The following is a 12,796-nucleotide window of genomic DNA, read 5'->3' as shown; positions in this document are numbered from 1 at the left end:
ATGTATGGTTTTTTGTTTGTCTTATCCAGATTGTGAGCCTTCTCAGTTTCCATAATCACATGAGCCAATTTGTCTTAATAAAACTCTAGACAGATGATATATGATAGATAGATAGATAGATAGATAGATAATCTCCTATTGGTCCTGTCTTTCTGGAGACCACTGACCAATGCAGTTTCTTTAGGCAACTTAAATCTCCATTATTTGCAAAATCTTCATACTAGCTCATTAGAGCTGAGGATTGCAGAAAAGAATTTAAAAAACACTTTCTCAGGCCTTGGAGTATCCTCCAGAAGCGTTTGCCAAAAATACTGGAACCATACTGACTCCCCATGAACCCATCATATTCATACTCTCATTTGGGTCAGGCTCTAAGTTAACGGCCAGTAAAGAGATAGGAAGAACACTTCCAGTCTTCAAAGTAGCTCCTGACCTAAAGTAGCAGACAGAAAAATAAATAATCACAATTTAGTGTTCATTCATTCAATGCATATTTAGTGAGTGCCTATGATGCTCCAGCATTATTTTAGGTCTTGCGGATATAACAATAAACAAAGGAGACAAAATTCCTGTTCTCCCTGATTTTACATTCTAACCAGGGAAAACAGATATAAACCAAATAAAGAAGTAAAAATTATACTGTGTTAGAGGGGATATGAACTGTTGAAAAAGTTATAATTTTAAGGTAGTCAGGAGCACTTAGGATACAATGGAAAAACATAGGAGAGGCATTTTGAAAATAGTTGAACTTGGTAAAAGCAATTTTGTGACATTAGGGTCAAGCAGAAGACTGTAGTAGTTTGAGGAATGAAGGGAAAATAGAAGAACATGGAGGTTCCAGTGTGGACTTTTAATAAATTTGATTATAAAATAAAAAAAAAGAGATGCTCACAATTAAGGATAGATTTTAAGTGGGAGGTTCTTGATCATGTTTATAATTCTAGAAGAATGGTGAGTAGGGAGAATGTTGTTCAATATGCTGTGGGAAAAATGAGATCATCTATTAAAAGATCACCAGGTGGGAGGAGGTGGGAACGAGTTGGTGGGAAGGATTAGTGACATGACACACTTGGGTGAAATGACACAAGCAAAACCTTTTGCTAATAGTAATAACTGCTAATATTTATTAATAATTTACCATCATGGGGGTGTTCTAAGCACTTTATATGTAATGACTCATTTAACATTCTCAGCATCCGTATGAGGTACATACTATTATTATCTTTATTTTATAAATGAAGAAGCTGGGCAAAGAAAGTTAAGTAAATGGCCCAAGTCTCACCAGGAAATGCAACATAAAATGTCAAATCCAGGCATCTGGCCTCAGTCTTCAGTCTCAATCCTTACCCTATACTGATAAATGTGGAAAGAGAGGAGGAGGGAGGGTCAAGCAATTGGAGTAATGACTTAAATTGTTACAGAGATGGAGATGTCTAAGGATGGACAAAGGGTTAGGGGTGTTCAGAGAATGTTAGACGAAATACATAGCCAGAATTTGGGGGACCATGGAGGTTGTTTACTCTGTTGAAGCCCAGAGGTGCCCACTAGACTAAACTCTATTAGAACAGGGATCATGTCTATGTAACACCTAGCTCTGGACCCGGTGAATAATAGCAGGCACTTATTAAAATTTCTGTTAGCTGAATTAAGATAATGACATTAAATATGTGCCTTGGTTAGGTTGGTACTGGGTTGAATGTTTCAAAATTACCATTTATATTAGTCTTAATTCTTCTGCAAAGCACTTACCTTTTCCTTCCTATTTCTTGTACCAGGCCCCGTGCCCTCCCCACCCCAGCCAAGTCAATTTGTTTGCTAAAACTTGCCACTTCCCATTTTCATGCCATTGCACATATCTTCCTCTTAAAATGTCTACTTCACCCTCTGTTCATGTCGCTCTTTCAAAGTCTGCTGCAAAAATTATTTATCTACTCTCAAGTATTCATAAATGATTAAATCTACATTTGTTAATTTTTAACTTTATGATCCCTTGTGTCACATTCTTAAGATGTTTCTTTGTAAAAAAAAGGTCATTTTTTAAGCAAATTCTCTGTTTATACACTTAATTTTTCTTTCTTAAGCTTTATTTATTTTCTGGAATAGGCAATATATTTACATGACTCCTACTTTTAAAAAAAATATACCAAAAGGTATCCAGTGAGAAGTATGCTTCTCAGGGGTGCCTGGGTGGCTCAGTCAGTTAAGTACCTCAGAATGGTGAGGTCATGATCCCAGGGTCTAGGGATGGAGCCACGCATCAGGGTCCCTGCTCCCTGTTCTTAACAACAACAACAAAAAGTATGCTTCTTGTCCCTTTTCCAATCCAACCCTATTTCTCTCTTCAAAGGCAACCAATACATATCTTTTTTGAGATATTCAAGGCCTATGGAGACAAAAATGTGTATGGTTACTCTTTTTATCTTTATTTACATGACAGAAAGAGACAGAAAAAGAAAGCAGAAGCAGGGGGAGCAGCAGAAGCAGACTCCCCACTGAACAGGGAGCCCAATGTGGGGCTCAATCCCAGGATGCCTGGGATCATGACCTTAGCGAAAGGCAGATGTCTAACCAACTGAGCCACCAAGGTGCCCCTTTTTTTTTCTTTTTCAACAACAAAAAATATCAGGAAGAAGGCAAAGATGTCACTTCTAACCACTTCTATTCAACATTGTACTGGGAGTTATAGCCAGTGCAAGAAGGCAAGAAAAAGGAAAACACATCCAGGGATTCCTGGGTGGCTCAGTGGGTTAAAGCCTCTGCCTTTGGCTCAGGTCATGGTCCCAGGGTCCTGGGATTGAGCCCTGCATCGGGCTTTCCGCGGGGAGCCTGCCTCCCCCTCTCTCTCTGCCTGCCTCTATGCCTACTTGTGATCTCTGTGTGTTAAATAAATAAATTTTTTTTAAAAAAAGAAAAGCACATTAGAAAGAAAGAAATCTGTCTTTACTGACTGATGATGTAATAATGTAAAAAAAATTTTCATAATCTACAAAGAAGGTATTAGAACTGATAAGTGAGTTCAGCAAAGTTATAGGATGCAAGATCAAGAGAGAAATAATTTGTTTCTATATGCTAGTAATAAATAATTAGAAATTGAAATTAAAAACATCATTTAAAATAACATCAAACACATGAAATATTTAGAAAAACATCTGGCAAAAGACCTGTACACTAAACTAAACTAACTAACTAAACACTGTAAAACACTGCTGAAAGAAGTAAAGAAGACCTAAGTAAATGGACAGCTATATTATTTTTATTGGTTGAAAGATTCAATAGTTTAGTCAACTCTTCCCAAATTGATCTATAGATTCAATGAAATTGCAATCAGCATTCTAGAAAAGTATTTAAAAATTATTTTTATGGACATAACAAGCTGATTCTAAAATTCATATATAAATGAGTCTAAAATAGCCAAAAACAATTTTGGGAAAAAACAGAGGTGAAGGACCAACACATCAACACCAACTATACAAATGCACTAATCAGAACAGTATGGTATTGTATCAAGGTAGACAAATCAATGGAATAGAATGGTGTTCAGAAATAGAAGCACTCATCTGGGGCACCTGGGTGCCTTAGTCAGTTAAGCATCTACCTTTGGCTCAGTCAAGATCTCAGGGTCCTGGGATCAAGCCCCGTGCTGTGCTCCCTGCTCAGTGGGGAGCCTGCTTCTCCCTCTTCCTCTGCTCCCCTGCTCCTGCTCTCTCACTCGCTCTCTGTCTCTAATAAACAAGAAAAATATTTTTAAAAAAAGTAGAACCACTCATCTGTAGACAACTGATTTTCAACAAAGAAGCAAACACAAAGCAATAAAGAGAAAATAGTCTTTTAAACAAATGGTGCTACAGCAAAAAGAAAAAAATTAACTTCAATATTTACCTTGTATCATACAAAAAAGTAATTCCAAATGAGTCATGGACCTAAAACTGTAGAATTTTTGGTAGAATACATAGGAGAAAATTGTTGCGACCATAAGCTAAGCAAAGAGTTCTTACAAACAACACCAAAACACAATCCATAAAGGAAAAGCTCTCAGATTTCATCAGAATTTAAAATTTCTTTTTTAAAGATATTAGAGAGCAGAAAGTGAAGTCAGACCAGGAGGAAATATTTCCAAATTGCATATCTGATAAAGAGCCTGTATCCAAAATATATAAAGAAGTCTCAAAACTAAATAACAAAAAAGTCAACAAATATGGACAAATGATTTGAACAGACGTGTCACTAAGAAGATATACAGATAAGCACATGAAGATATACAAATAAGCACATGAAAAAATGCTCAATATCACTTATCTTTAGGGAAATAAAAATTAAAGCCACAATGATTAAAAATAAACCCACAATGAGGGGCGCCTGGGTGGCTCAGTGGGTTAAGCCGCTGCCTTCAGCTCAGGTCATGATCTCAGGGTCCTGGGATCGAGTCCCGCATCGGGCTCTCTGCTCAGCAGGGAGCCTGCTTCCTCCTCTCTCTCTGCCTGCCTCTCTGCTTACTTGTAATCTGTCAAATAAATAAATCTTAAAAAAAACCCCACAATGATATATACATCTATTAAGATGGCTGTAACTCTAGGGACGCCTGGGTGGCTCAGTTGGTTGGACGACTGCCTTCGGCTCAGGTCATGATCCTGGAGTCCCGGGATCGAGTCCCACATCGGACTCCCAGCTCCACGGGGAGTCTGCTTCTCTCTCTGACCTTCTCCTCGTTCATGCTCTCTCTCACTGTCGCTCTCTCTCACTGTCTCTCTCTCAAGTAAGTAAGTAAAATCCTTAAAAAAAAAAAAAAAAGAAAAGAAAAGATGGCTGTAACTTTAAAAAATGCCCATATCAAGAGTTAGCCAGAATGTGGAAGAACTGATACTGGTGGAAATATAAAGTGGTACAACTAGTTTGGAAAACACCTTGGCAGTTTCTTGAAAAGTTAAACATACACCTTACCAAATAGTTCAACCATTTTACTCCTAGGTAGTTACCCAATGGAAGAGAAATAAAAGCATATGTCTTTACAAAAAGTTGTATACAAATGTTCACAAAAGCTTTATTTGTTTTTTGTTTTTAAAGATTTTATTTTTAAGTAATCTCCACACCCAATGTGAGGCCCAAACTCACAATCCCAAGATCAAGAGTTGCACTCTCCACCTACTGAGTCAGCCAGCCACCTCTACAGAAGCTTTATTTGTAATAGCCACAAATGGAAAACAACCCAAATTCCACCAACAAGTGAATGAATAAACAAAAAGAAGTATATCCATACAAAGGGATAGAATAAGGAGTGAGATGTTAATAAACACAACATGGAAGAATCTTAACATAATTATGTAGAATGAAAGAAGCCAGACTCAAAAGTATATACACTGTCTGAGTCCATTTATATAAAATTCTAGATAATTCAAACCACCGTAAAGGAAAGAGGGAATGGGAGGAAGGGATTACAAAGAAGCAACAGAAGACTTTCTGGGGTGAAGAATATATTCACTATTTTGACTGTGATGATAGTTTCATGAGTCAGATTTGTCAAACTGCACACTTTAAATATGAGCTTTATTTTATGTCTATTATACTTCAACAAAGTTAATTAATTTCTTTTAAAACGTATACACTGTTCTGCTCCCTGGCCTCTTTCTTCTTCTTCTTCTTCCTCTTTTTTTTTTTTTTAACTTGATATGCCTTGTTCATTGTTTCTTTAAAATATTTAAAGCTTTCTCATTATTTTTTTTACCTTAGGATTCTATTATATACATGTACTATAATCCATTTTATGATCCCCCTACTGATGTCAGTTTACAATCCATTGAAAAACCTTCTTTACTTTCAGATACAAGCATATCTGTAGAATATAGTCTTATAAGTAAAACTGTGAGGTCAAAAGGAAATACATTTACAGTTCTGATTGCCATTGCCGAATGGATCAGTCAGTTTTCAGTGCAGGAAACAGAAGTCATTTGAGAGATTTTTGAACAGGAAGGCATTTGTCATAGGGACTTTGGTACTTAAAAGGTCATTGAAAGGGCTGAAAGAGCAAAGTTTAGGGATATAGGCTGAACCTCCCAGAATGAATCCCAACGTGATACAGAACTGACTTACTGGGGTCTACTACCTCTGGAGTCGTTGCGAAGCCATGCTGGAAGCCAGAGACTACCATCACCTTCTCCCCACTCCTGGGAAACTAGAGAAAGAAGATCTGCTACCACAATCCAGGGATTAAAATATCATTTTAAGGAGCTGCTGCCACCATCACTGTTTCTCCATATCCAGGAAGTTGGAGGATAGACCTTTGATCACTGTTGCATGGGAACATGTTTCTCAAAATCTTGCAACATTCAAGAACCCCAAAAAGAGGGCCTCTGCCTCATGTCTGTTTTCAGATCATGCGGGGAACAAATAATTGGGAAAATCTAATTAGCTTCCAGAACAGTAGCTGTACAAACAAATCTGGGAAATGTATTTTCCAACCCGAATAGGAAGGAAAACTGGTAGGTGAAAGAGTAAATCTTGAATAGATAGCATACCATTTTCAGTGGTTGTTCTAATTATTTACACCTCTGCAAGCAAAAATACTTGTTCTTCAATTCTTATCAATAATATCTAGGATGTAACACAATGTTTTATAAAATTAAAAAAAAATCCTTCCTGATCAAATAGATTAAAAACTTGTATCTCAGGATAGTTTTTATTTTGTACTTAACAGTGAAATTGAATTTTATTTTCAATTTGTGTCATTTATATCCTTTTCTGTGAAAACTGTTTATAGGTTAGGATCTTTTTCCTTTTGGATTGTTGAATTTTTTTTCTTATTAAACTCTAGGACTTCTTTATATATTAAGCAATGCATGATATGATTTGCAAATTTTTTTTCCAAATCTGTAGTTTCTTTTTGCTTATGGTGGTTTTTGAGATGAATAATTTATTACATATATACACATATATAATTATATTATTATCATTATATATATCATACATTATCATAAATTTTATACTGAAAACTTTTTTATTGTTTCTGGATTCTATAACAAATTTAGAAAAGTCTTCACCATACTAAAATCTTTTAAGATTCTCCCATGATTTCTTCAAGTATTTTAAATATTTCAGTTTTCACATTTAAAACTGGATTTTAGGGATGCCTGGGTGGCTCAGTTGGTTGGGCGGCTGCCTTCGGCTCAGGTCATGATCCCAGCGGCCTAGGATCGAGTCCTACATCAGGCTCCTTGCTTGGCGGGGAGCCTGCTTCTCCCTCTGCCTCTGCCTGCAACTCTGCCTGTGCTCACTCGCTCTCTCTCCCTCTCTCTCTGACAAATAAATAAAAGTAAATCTTAAAAAAACAAAACAAAACTGGATTTTATTTTGGTATGAGGTATGAATCCAACTTTTTTTTTTCCTGCAAATAGCTACCCAGGTGTCCTAACACCTTTTACTGAGCAAGCCATATTTTCCTCACTGAATTAAATGTCCTCTTTATCTTGTGCTAGATTTCCATATCTGAGTCTGTTTTAGACCTACTTTATTCCAATGGTATCTCTAGTCATATGCCAGTACCAAACTGTTTTAATTACTGTCATTTTCTATTTTTAGTATTTTATAAGACTAGTCTGTCCTCACTGCTTTTTTCAGAGCTTTCCTAGCTAGTCTTTTTTCTTTTTCATAGGAACTTTACAATCAACATTCTAGTTTTAGAAAATCCTGGTATTTTTATTGAGATTGCATTAAATTTATAGATTAACTTAAAAAGAACTGGCATGTAGATATTGGCAAGTCTTCCTATCCAAGAATATGATGTGCCTCTCTATGTGTTTGTGCTTTCTTTTCAGGAGAAACAAAGCTTTTTTTGGTGATCTTGCATACTGCCTATTCCTACGTATTCTTTTCTCCTTTGCTCTTTATTTTTTTTTTTAAAGATCTTATTTATTTATTTTATTTGAGAGAGAGAGAGAGGAGAGAGAGCAAGCAGGGGGAGGGGCAGAGGGAAAGAGAATCTCAAAAGACTCAGTACGGAGCATGGAGCCCCACGCTGGACTTGATCCCATGACCCTGATATCATCAACCTGAGGTGAAACCACTTAACCACCTGAGCCACCCAGGTGCTCCTGCTTTGTTCTTCCTATACTTTTAAAAAAAAAAAGGATTTTATTTGTTCATTTGTCAGAGAGAGAGAGAGAAAGAGCACAAGCAGGGAGAGCAGCAGAGGGAGAAGCAGACTCCCCGCTGAGCAAGGAGCTCCATATGGGACTCAATCCCAGAATTCTGGGATCATGACCTGAGCCAAAAGAAGCCTCTTAACCAACTCAGCCACCCGGGCATCCCCTTTGTTCTTGCTTTAAAAGGAGCTTTGTCTTCCATTGTGTCTTCTAATTGACTATTGTTTATATAAATAAAAGCTTTTGATTTGTATGACTAATTTTATACACTGTGACTTTATTAAGATATTTTCAGTTGACTCTTAAGCTTTGCACTATCTTCTACAAGTACTAATTTTACTTCCTCCATCTTTAATGTCTCTTAAGTTCTCTCCCATTTGTTAGTTAATTCTCCCCCAGGTTTTTAAGTTCCTTGAGGACATGAGTTATAGTAGTACATTTGGTTATCTTTCAGAGACCAGTAGGAAAACAGAAACACACAGTGCCTGCTAAATTCTGACTCTATTTATTTATTCATATCCTTTTGTCAGGTCCCCACTCCCAAATGAACCAAAATCTGAAAACATTTTGAAGTGTTTTGCAACAAAGTAGGTCATTTAGCTACAAGGTTTTTTTTTTTTTTTTTTAATTGGATTTAGGTATGAAATTGCATGCAAAATCTAAAATGTTTAGTCTCAGTTTTGCTTAAACATTATTGGTAAAATTTATACATTGTCTATAGCAGTTTTCCTAAAGCCATGCATAATTTCACTTAAAAACGTCATATATTAGGGGCCCTTGGGCGGCTCAGTTGGTTAAGCATCCCACTCTTGGTTTCCACTGAGATCGTCTCAGGGTGGTGGGATCAAGCCCTGCATAGGCTCCATGCTCTGTGGGAGTTTGCTTGAGATTCTCTCCCTCTTCCTCCTTCCTGGCCCTTCTCCCTACTCCTACTACTCTCTCTGTCTCAAATTAAGAAATAAATAAAATCTTTTTTTAAAAAAACTACATATATTAGGTGAAATGTGAGGAGGGGTAGCATGGACATTAAGGTTTAAAAGCAAACGCATGAAACAGAAGATTTTATTCTATATACTATACAAGAAAATCAGTCTTCTGGTGCCTGGGTGGCTCAGTCAGTAAAGCAGCTGGCTCTTGGCTTAGGGTCAGGTCATCACCTCAGGGTCCTGGAATCAAGCCCTGCATTAGGCTTTGCACTCAGCAGAGTCTGTTTATCCATCTCCCTCTGCTTCTCCCCGTGGTCTCTGTCTCTCTCTTGAATAATCTGAAAAAGAAAGAAAGAAAGGAAGGAAGAAAGAAAGAAAGAAAGAGAGAGAGAGAGAGAGAGAAAGAAAGAAAGGAAGGAAGGAGAAAGAAAGAAAGAAAATTAGTCTTCTTATTTTATAGCTAGGAATCTTGTTAAAATATTTCCAAACTATACTAGTTACTTACATAGAAAGGGTAAAGCGTTCATGTGTGCATCTTAAAAATACTACATCAGAACAGAAGTTCCTGAGGCTCCTGGGTGGCTCAGTTGGTTAAACATCTGACTTTTGATTTTGGCTTAGGTTATGACCTCAGGGTCATGAGATTGAGCCCTGCACTGGTCTCCGACCTCCGACCTCAGCATGGAGTCTGCTCGTCCCTCTCTGCTCCTCACACTGCTCTCTAATAAACAAATAAAATCTTAAAAAATGAAAAGAAAAAGAACAGAAATTCCATTTGATAAAGCAAATGTTTCTTCCCTAGGCCATTTTCAAGTATGGTAAAAATTCAAAGTTCTACATTAAATTTTTATACGGTACAGAAAACAACTGTGTGATACAGTGAATTAAGATGAAAATTCAGGAAAGTACAGATAAATAGCAGCTCTTAAAACTATCTAGCAAAATGGATAAATATTTGTAGATTTTCCTCACAGGGCTATGAGACACTCCCTCAGCCTAACTCTAAAGCTTTTCTCAAACATCATGATGAGGTTCTTTCTCTAGTAACTAAATCTTCCTCATACCTTATATTGGACCTCATATCTCCTGAATCTTTTATTAACTGTATTTGCCGCACCCCAATTTTCAAAAACCGAGGCATAAATTGTGCTACTTTTTAAGACTACCATCAAAGACCATCAAAGGCAGAGATTAAAGATCTAACCAATGACTGTGTAACACCAGCACGTGAATCCTGACCACAATACTTAAATAAGTGAAATTAGTTTCAATTATTTTTCAGATAAATAAATGTCTACCTACAAGGCTAATCAGTGTGACAACCTGAGATCATGACTCAAGGTTATTTTACGTTTTATCTCTTTTCCTGTCCATTCACTGCTTAGTTCTCACCTGGGGCCCCCCATTAAGGACATGCAGAGGCTCCTTTTAGCATTTCTTAGTGAGTATGTAACTAAAGATGGCATAAAAATTCACGTGACTTAATACGGTAAGTATGATTTACGTTGAATATCCCATTCAATATAGTGAATTAATAAATAACTGGCACATGTAATTTTTCATTGCAAAATAGCCAGAAAGCAAAACAGCCGAAATCATCTTGAAAAACTGAAGCTAAAATCTTAATATATATTTTTTAAAAATTTCTATTAGAGATTAAGAATTTGGGGACAGTAACTTAAATTGTTTTCAACACTAAGCCCCAAATGGTGAACAGCTCAAGCTTTCTAGTTCAAGTTTTAGAAGATAACAGGCAGTGCCCAAGTCAGATTGGGAAAAAAAAGAGCAAAGATGGTAAGGGAATTCAAGAAAGCTTTAGCAAAAATTGTGGCATATGAAAAATTTAGAATTCATCATACAAATGTCAAGTACCTGGAAGATTCTGTGTAATTTACTAAGCACAAAAAAAAGCAGAATTTAGGGTGAGGTTTACAAGCTATTAGTTAACCTTAGTGAATAAAAGTTGTAGAACCTATCTCAATCTTCCCCAGTGATGTTAAAACTGACCTTAAATACTTATGTCATATGTTAAGTACATTCAATTAAAAATAAATAAAATTTAAAAACCTTCCCTTAAAATGTCAGCGTAAGTCATTATTAGGCTAGGGATATCCCCAAGTTTCTCTATAATCATTAAATACATTTTTTGAAAGCAGTGCTTAGCTTAAAGCTTCTCTTTTTCTTTTTCCTTTTGTCCCTCCTTCCTTCCTCACTTCCTTTCCTTCTTCTTTTTAAGCACCACTAAAAATACTGTGACCCTTTGGCAATATGTATTTTCTAGAGTGTCTTTTGAAAAGATTTATTTATTTGAGAGATGGTAGAGGCAGAGGGAGAGGGAGGGGGAGAGAATCTCAAGCAGACTCCATGCTGAGTGCAGAGCCTGACCCGTCCTTGATCCCATACCCTGAGATCATGGCCTGAGCCAAAATCAAGAGTCAGATGCTCAAGGCGCCTAGGTGGCTCAGTGGGTTAAGCCGCTGCCTTCGGCTCAGGTCATGATCTCGGGGTCCTGGGATTGAGTCCCGCATCAGGCTCTCTGCTCAGCAGGGAGCCTGCTTCCTCCTCTCTCTCTCTCTCTCTGCCTGCCTCTCTGCCTACTTGTGATCTGTCAAATAAATAAATAAAATCTTTAAAACAAACAAACAAACAAACAAAACTTCTGCCTTTGGCTCTGGTTATGATCCCAGCGTCCTGGGATCGAGCCCTGCATTGAGATCCACATGGGGCTCCCTGCTCGGCAAGGGGCCTGCTTCCCGCTCTTTCTCTGCCTGCCTCTCTGCCTACTTGTGATCTCTGTCAAATAAATAAATAAAATCTTAAAAAAAAAAAAGTCAGATACTCAACTGACTGAGCCACCCAGGCACCCTGACACTCTCATTTTCTCTCTCTACATACATATATATTATTTTTTAAGATTTTATTCATTCACTTGCAAGAGGGCGAGCGAGAGTGAGCAAGCGCACAAGCAGGGGGAGCAGCAGGCAGGGAGAGAAGTAGGCTCCCCACTGACCAAGAAGCTCAATTCCGGACTCAATCCCAGGACTCCGGGATCATGACCTGAGCCGAAGGCAATGGCTTAACCGACTTAGCCACCCAGGAGCCTCCCCGCCGCCTGACAATATATTTTTAAAAGCCTGTTTTTGGATTCTTGGCGCTTAATACTCTGAATCACAAATGTTGCCAATTTTTCTTTCTCTACTTAAAGCCACCCATAGCCCTATGATGCAGTCAATAGAAAGGGACAAATAAGTCACTTACCAGATATAATGAAGCTCTCAATCAACACCACGCTTAAGCTTTAGCTCTTCATTCTGCATTTAAGGAAATTCCTCATTTTTTTAGAATCATATTTTGTCAAACATTCCACAGGTGAAAGTTTCTTATACATGGTGATTATTTGGCATTCTATAACATTAATAATCTTTTATTATTTATTTATTTATTTTTAAAGATTTTATTTATTTATTTTACAGAGATCACAAGTAGGGAAGAGAGGCAGGCAGAGAGAGGAGGGAGGCAGGCTCCCCGCCGAGCAGAGAGCCCGACTCGGGGCTCGATCCCAGGACCCTGGGATCATGACCTGCGCTGAAGGCAGAGGCTTTAACCCACTGAGCCACCCAGGTGTCCCAAGTTACTCTATTTTAATTTGGCTTGAAAATGTATTATTTGCAAAACTCAAAAATCAAACTGTCCAGCTTTACCTCAAATTCACGATCAGCTCCAACTACTATCATTCTA

General features: G+C 37.5%; 1 long non-coding RNA gene across 1 annotated transcript; it reads right to left on the bottom strand.

The window, feature by feature from the left end:
* Window positions 1-9,178: 9,178 nt before the first annotated feature.
* On the bottom strand, window positions 9,179-11,466 carry LOC123390050. Its single transcript, XR_006604700.1, has 2 exons — window positions 9,564-11,466; window positions 9,179-9,396 (listed from the first exon to the last, which is right to left on the bottom strand). It is a non-coding gene; the product is annotated as an uncharacterized LOC123390050 (long non-coding RNA).
* Window positions 11,467-12,796: the final 1,330 nt, after the last annotated feature.

The sequence above is a fragment of the Mustela putorius genome, unplaced genomic scaffold (genome assembly GCF_011764305.1).
Source record: "Mustela putorius furo isolate JIRA1106 unplaced genomic scaffold, ASM1176430v1.1 tig00537227_pilon_pilon_pilon, whole genome shotgun sequence".
In the NCBI taxonomy this organism is placed as follows: domain Eukaryota; kingdom Metazoa; phylum Chordata; class Mammalia; order Carnivora; family Mustelidae; genus Mustela; species Mustela putorius.
Note: the sequence above shows the minus strand (reverse complement) of the source record. Positions and strands in the feature narration are given on the sequence as shown.